Below are 7,705 nucleotides of genomic sequence, written 5' to 3' on the forward strand. Positions count from 1 at the left end.
GAGATTCACGTCCAAATGAAGAAGAAGAACCAGAAATTTTGTGTCTTCATTTGTCATTTTTTCTCTTTTTAATTTGGCTTATTAGGTTGTGATTGGTGGAAGCCCTCCAAATGACATCATGTGATGTCATATTTAGGTTTTTCTTTCATTTTCTTTTCTTCTTTTCTCTACTCATTTTCACATTAATTTTTAGTAATATTTATTCATATTTTATGTCATATTAATTATTTACTCAACTGGACAAGTCGGCCAAAAATCACCTCTGAAGGCGAAATGACCAAAATGCCCTCCGTTTGGCTTAACGGGTCAAAATTGTCTGTACCGATTGAAAAATTTTTCTAAATATTTTCTTGGCATTCTAATGCCATAGAAACCTCAATGACCCTTCTCTAGAGTCCCAAAAATTATTTTATGAATTTTTTTTTCGGGTCTAGGGCTCCTCGTTGCGAGAACCGCAACTTACATCTAGTTACCCATCGCTTGGGCACCGGCTCGTTTAACGTGGTTGTATTTTATTTCTAAAATTTTTCCTAAATTTTTCTTATTAATATTTGAGTTAATTATGGTTCCTGACTTTAGTTTAAATATTTTTCCGGACGTTCTAGCTGTCCGGACCGACACCGGTCACCGGAACAGTAGAATGTACGGAGTTGCTTCCGGGAGGGTGTTACAGTAGCCTTTTAGTGTTGGTACATATTACCCAATTCATTTCCATGTATATTGCATTTTCTTGCAATTTGCTGGATTCCGGGATACTAGTTTGACCTAGTCAGACGACCTACTTCCCTGGGTTTTCGGGTTTCGGTCAAAACCACAAACTTGTAGATCTATGTCTTATTGCACGCGGGGCAAAATTTCAGGTCATTCTGAGTTATGTAGACCAAGTTATGGTCATTTTACTATTACTGGTCAAATTGCATCAAATTTGGTCACTTTAGGTCACTTTAGGTCATTTTAGGTTCGGCCAGTTTTGGACCCGAAGTTGTGCAAGCTGTTTGACTAGCTTATGGTCATTTCTGGGCTTTGTGTCTTCATAAGACTTGTAGATATAGGTCTTAACTATTCATGGTCAAAATTTCAGGTCAATTGGACCTGTTTTGAGTGAGTTATGGCAAAAATACTAACTGCTACCCAAATTGTCAATTTTCAGGCCTTATTTGCACTTAATCCGGATTTGGTCATTTTTCAAGCTACCTTGCAAGCAGAATTTTGGCAAGCTTCCTTCATGAAAGTTGGCACATTTTGTGTCTAGTTTCACCTCCAATTGGTCTCATACTAATTGGAGCCACACACTTAAAGTTCTAAGCCCAAAACACAAACTGCCTTATTGCATTTTGTTCATACTCATCAAAGATCACCTTTAACCCTTACCAAACTTCACCTTCATGCCATTTCTGGTTTGTACCCTAACCTAAACATATTTCACAACAATTTATTGATCATTTTGGCAGCTTACAATCACATTCAACATACACCATTAAGTGCAGAATTTGTCAAATTCAATTACAACAATTTAACTACCTATTCATGCTCATTTACATGTCCAACTTCACACCATCACACATATACCCAAACTGCCATCACAACTAACAAAATTCAACATTAATATTCCATCATCCAAACATAAAATAACATACTTATGGTTCACCAAACCAGGCTGCCAATTCATGCATTACATTCCATTAATTCCTAAGCTTCAAATTTCAAATACACATCCACATATACTAAGTATACATCACCCAAATAATTTCCTACACACATATACATTTAATCAATCCTTTAATCTACCATTTAGAAGCAAGAATAAGTTGTCCTCAAAGTGTTTCCATGGCTGCCAAAAAACATCAAACCTCAAAAATTTCTCCATAAATCAAGTACCCATAACATCCTTACAAACTTTAATAAAACAATAATAAAAAACTCAAACTTACCACTTTGGAAATTCTTCAAAACTCCACAAAAACTTTCATTTCTTGCTGCCTATCTACTGCCCATGATGTGTAGAACACTTTTAATGAAGAACAATTGGAGAAATTGTGGCCATGGTGGTTTTTAGGGAAGGAAATGGATTCGGCAAGGTTTTAAAATGGGAAGAAGATGAAGTTGAATACAGATTTTATGGTCCTCATGTGGCTTATATAGTCCACTTAGTGCTCCACTATCCTTAAATAAATAATATTATAATTAAACTTTTAATTATTCCCATATTTTTCCACTTAATTTCTCTTAATCATATTTTATCTTTAATCTCATTTTTCATTCAATTTTTCAAGTGTAATATCATTTATTTTTAATGGACATTTAGGTCAAAAGACAACTCGGGATGTCAAATGACCACAATGCCCCTATTCGGGTTGTATTCTTGATTTTTCAATAACACCGGGTTTTGTCCGTTTTTCGATTTCTCACTTTTCTTTGTACTAATTAATTAATTTTTCTTTGATATTTCTAATGGTATTTATACTTCAATAGGTGTCTATTTAATTCTTAAAAATATTTTTCAGGTTTCCCCGCGGTCCAGGGCTAGTCAACGGTCCACGCCGTGACTTCCCGGTGCGGTCACCCATCGCTAGGGTTCTCGGCTCGCTTAACTTGGTTGCATTTCTTTACTATTAATTTTCCTTTGTTTTTCTTGTTTTTTCTTTTCTTGTATTTCATTATTTTATGTCTCTTCACTCATATCGAAGTGTAGTTCTAGGCATCCTAGCTGTCTGGATAACACTAGTCACTGGAACAGTAGAACGCACTACTGAACATAGGGGTGTTACAGATGTAGAGTTTCTGTAAAACTTCGAAAAACTTTCCAAACTGCTTGTCCAATTTGGCTTTCTAGAATCTTTGAGGAAAAGGTAAGGGAGGCTGATATGGCTCTGGTAGCTTCTTTTTCTTCCTTGCTTCCTCTTCCTGATCTTTCTTGACTTCTTTCTCTTTATTCTCTGCTTGGCTTTCAGATTTATCAGAGGTTTCCTCTATTGGTTCTTCCTCTGGTTTTTATAGAATTCTTCCACTCCTCAATGTAACTGCCTTACAATGCTCCTTTGGGTTCATTTCTGGTTGACTAGGCAGTTTACCAGCAACTTTGCTTGAAGAACTTGCTTGCTGACCAATTTGATTTTCAAGCATCTTGTTATGTGTAGCAAGTTGGTCCATTCTAGAAGTCAACTGCTTGATCATTTCATTCTATTGTTGTTGAGCTACTAAGAGGCCTTCCATCATGGATTCCATGGTCATTTTTTATTCAGGCTGTTAAGGTTGAGGAGGTAGTGGTGGTTGTGCAAAGTTTTATACTCTATTCTAAAATCCAGGGGGTACTGGTGGTCTGTACCCTTACTGTTTGTTCATTGGCTGATTCTCGGAATTTGACCATCAGAAATTCGGGTGATTCCTCCATCCAAGGTTGTAAGTATTTGAGTATGGATTGTTGAGCTGCCTCTGGTTGAAGTTCCCTCTGTTGTTCACATAGTTCATTTGTTCTGTGGAGGGTTCATTGAAGTTATTGAATTCCAAAGTTGTATATCCTCCTCCATAATCATCGCAGTGCTGGTTGCTTGTACCAATAGCGTTAGCTTGCATTCTGTCAAGCTGCTTTGTGAGCTAATCAAACTGAGCATTTATCATGCTTAGGGCATCCACTTCTAGGATCCCTACTATTCTCCTTGTATTTCCTCATTCATTTTACCACTCGTAGTTATGGAATGCGACCCTCTCTAGAAGTTCAAGTACTTGTGTTACTATTTTCTCCATTAATTCACCTTCTGTAGCTGAATCTACTGTGCTCCTTGTGGAGGGTAGTCGCCCATTATAGAAATTCTGCACTAGGAGCCAATCTTCTATGCCATGGTGTGGACATTCCCTCTGTAGGTCCTTATATCTTTCCCATGCGTTATAGAGTGATTCACCTTCCTTTTGTCTAAAGGTGTTGAGTTCAATCCTCAACTTTGCAGTTTTTACAGGTGGGAAATACCTTACTAGAAAAGCTTGTGAGAGATCTTCCCAATTGGTGAATGTTTCAGCTGGTTGAGAAAGTAACCACTTCCTTGCTCTATCTTGAAGGGAGAATGGGAATGCTCTGAGTCTTATAGCTTGATTAGATACTCCATTCATCTTGAATGTGTCACATAGGGCAAGAAAGCAATGGAGGTGGTAATGTGGATCTTCCGTTAGTGTACCCCCAAACTGGGTTTGTTGAATCATCTGGAGCCATGTTGGTTTTAGTTTAAAATTATTGGCTTCCACTACGGGTCTTGTAACACTGGGCTGGAATCCTTGTATAGATGGAGCTCCATAGTTCCTCAAGAGTCTTGGCCTATTGTTATTGTCGGCCATGATTGGAGTTTCTGGATTTCCTTGATCTTATTCTTGGTGTCTCCTTTCTTTTCTGATGGCTCTTAGAGTTCTATCTATTTTGGGATCCAAGTCCAAAACTTCTTCCTCTTGCTTTGTTCTGGTCATGCACCAAACTAAATACGAGAGAGAAATGAAAGAAATAAATCAAATTAAATAAAACTAAACAGTAAATATAAATGCCTAAATCAGCTAAATTGCCTATCGCTCAATATTACTAAAACTAAATTCCCCGACAACGGCTCCAAAAACTTGTTTGCTGGTTTCTCAACCCTGCAAGTGCACAGATCGCTAACGAGTAACAAAGTAGTGAGTGAAGTATCATCCCACTAGGAATTTGGTTAGTAAGTACCAAACTCCACAGCAGTTGTGACTGTTTAGGCTATCGAATATGAATGAAGAGTATATTAAACTTACTTTGGATGCCGAAAATAAACTTTGAATAAAACTATCAATTGAAACAATTCTAGAATTAAGATTTCATACTATAATCTTATTATGGATTTTAATCTCGTCTATTCATTGGATTGAGGATCGTTAATTTGATGGAAATTAATCCTAAAATATCCTAGGTCCTCTCTCAAGGCACTTAAGGTGTGTTCCAATTAGAGCCAAACCCTACTTTCGTTGGTGATTAGTCCTAATAAACCCTTTAAAATTTATGATTAATTTTAGAACTCCACAAAGGTCATCAGCCTATCTTTAGGTAAGATTTTCTAGGTTCAAAATCCTAATTTTCTAATATTAATCTTCAGCTTTCAATCCTTCAATTAATATTTGTAATCAATACTAAGTTGGTACCAACACATAGCATGCACTAAGATCACAAGAAATCGAATCAAATGGCAAAACTCAAATCCAATAAATAAAACTCAATATTCATCTATAATAATAATTACAAGCGTTACTCTCACAATTCCATAATCAAGGATTTACTCACTCATAGTGAGTTTAACAAACGTAATAGAAATAAAATAAAAGAACATGAACGGTCTTAGAGAAACAGAACAAAAGAGCCAATGAGGATTTTCTGCAGCCTTGAAGTTATGAAACTCCGGCTGAAGGCTTCCCTCTTTTACTGATGATCTACTCTCCAAGATGGCTATGAAGGATGTGAGTATGAAGGTGAGATTAGGTCTGGAATTCAGATTTCTCTCCTCAAACTTCAAAACTCAAAAAAGGAACTCCCTTTGTTTTCTGCAGCTCCTCTCTTTTTATTGAATGATCTAGGGTTAGGTGTTTAGAGTTCTCAAAGCATTAGGAGTCTCTTCTCTCTATCAAAGGTTGAGCTAGAAATTCAAAAAACTGATTGTCGCGTGACACACAACCCGTGTGTCACTACATGGCTTAGGGCCGTGTAACCCACTGGAGCTTGAATCGTTGCATCTTGTATCGGGACAGGACTTTGCATGGGCTTCAGGTAATTATACGGGCCTGGTTACAAGGCCTGTGAACTTTTGTACTTCAGGGAAGTCTTCAAGCTTGGCCCGACAGAGACTTACATGGGTCTTTATATTTTACACAGGGCATGGTACATGGCCGTGTGCTTTAATTCTTCCCTGGCTCTTTGTCTTTCCCCTAGCAGTAAGTTACACAGGTCCGTAGCTTTGATTACATGACCTGTGTATGGTGTATCAGTAACATTTCTCAATTCTTTGGCCTTTCCAAGTCTTCTACTCTGTTCCTATGCCTTGGAACCTCTTCAAAACACCTGGAAACATACAGAAAATATAGAATTTAGTGTTTGACAATGGAATTTGTAAAAGTGCATGAAATTAATGATTATGCATGAGATTAGTTATCTAAATGCTATGAAATATTATACAAATGTACTTAAAAACATCTATATAGTACAAGTGTATCAAATATGTCATTGATTGAATTATATTTTGACATTTTTTGATCAAATGCATCTATAAATTTTGTTAATGAAGTGGGATGATTAAATGGTAGTTCCACTGATACAAGTGCTTCTACGGATGCAAGTGATGACGTGGTTTTACACTATCAATTGTCTCAAATTGATAGTAATATGGTTAAGGATAAAGTTATAGGGATTGTTATTGAATGTGAAGATATTTGTCCAAATCGATTAATGTACGATTCAGAATCTGCTGATGGTGATTATTATCCCAATGATGATAAGGACAAAGTGGATTGTGATGAACAATGGATTGACAGTGATAACATGGATGTAAATGAGGATGTTGATCATCATAATGAGGTGGTAGTAGATTTGCCTTTGTAATACAACACTCATGTTGTAAAGATAATAATGTCGCTTGTCCCTCCTTTGCCTTACTATGAAATAGATTTTTCATTGCTAATGGCTGATCCATGGTCAAAATCGCCATGTAGTTCAATGTGGGATCCATCGAAGGAGTTTGAAGTTGGAATGGTATTCCCTTCTAGAGAGGTTGTCCAAAAAGCTGCTAAACAATATTATTTACTTAGGCACCATGAGTTTTCTAATGATGAGACAAAGAGTAGAACATATGTTATTAGATGGAAAGATAGAAAGAGTAATTGTAAGTGGAGATTGCATGCCTCACGGCAAGAAGGATGTGATATATGGAAAATTACATGATATAACAGACCCCATACATATGTTAATCCATCACTCTCACAAGATCATAGGTAATTGGATAGCAGATTTATATCTAATTTCATCTTGGCTATTGTACGAGAACAATCAAGTGTGAAGATAGAAGCGTTACAAGCAAAAATCAGAGATGAGGTCGGATATATGTCGAGATATCAAAAAACTTAGAAGGCTAGACACGATGCAATTGTTAAGATGTTTAGTGGTTAGGAGGAATCTCATGGAAGATTGCACTAATTCATGCTTGCTTTGTGCAAACACAACCCTGATTATTTGTTATTAATTGAAGATGACCCTATTTTTATTAATAATAAATTAAATCCTGATTATCGAGTTTTTGACATTATGTTTTGGGCGCATAAAAAAAAATTGAATGATACAAGCACTGTTAACCAGTTATTTTCATAGACTCAATGTTTTTATATGGAAAGTATAAAATGTGTTTATTTTGTGCTATGGCACTAGACAACAATAACCATATTTTCCCATTTTCTTGGACAATAATTGATTGTGAAAACACAAGGAATTGGGATTGGTTTATGTTTTGTTTGAGGGTGTTTGTGACAAACCATAAAGGTATTTGTGTTATATTAGATAGGCATATTACCATAAAAAAAGAAATGCAGCAAGATTGGTGATAGCCTCCTGATGGGCATCATCGGTATTGCTTACGACATATCCTCAACAATTATAACACAAAGTTTAAAAATACTGATATGAAAGAAGCTCTCCGAAAAGTAGGTAAGTTATCTAAGTTTA

At 36.3% G+C, this 7,705-nt stretch overlaps 1 non-coding gene across 1 annotated transcript; it reads left to right on the plus strand.

Moving 5' to 3' along the window:
- Positions 1-3,832: 3,832 nt before the first annotated feature.
- On the plus strand, positions 3,833-3,939 carry LOC131175722 (small nucleolar RNA R71). Its single transcript, XR_009145911.1, has one exon. It is a non-coding gene; the product is annotated as a small nucleolar RNA R71 (small nucleolar RNA).
- Positions 3,940-7,705: the final 3,766 nt, after the last annotated feature.

The sequence above is a fragment of the Hevea brasiliensis genome, chromosome 17 (genome assembly GCF_030052815.1).
Source record: "Hevea brasiliensis isolate MT/VB/25A 57/8 chromosome 17, ASM3005281v1, whole genome shotgun sequence".
Classification (NCBI taxonomy): Eukaryota; Viridiplantae; Streptophyta; class Magnoliopsida; order Malpighiales; family Euphorbiaceae; genus Hevea; species Hevea brasiliensis.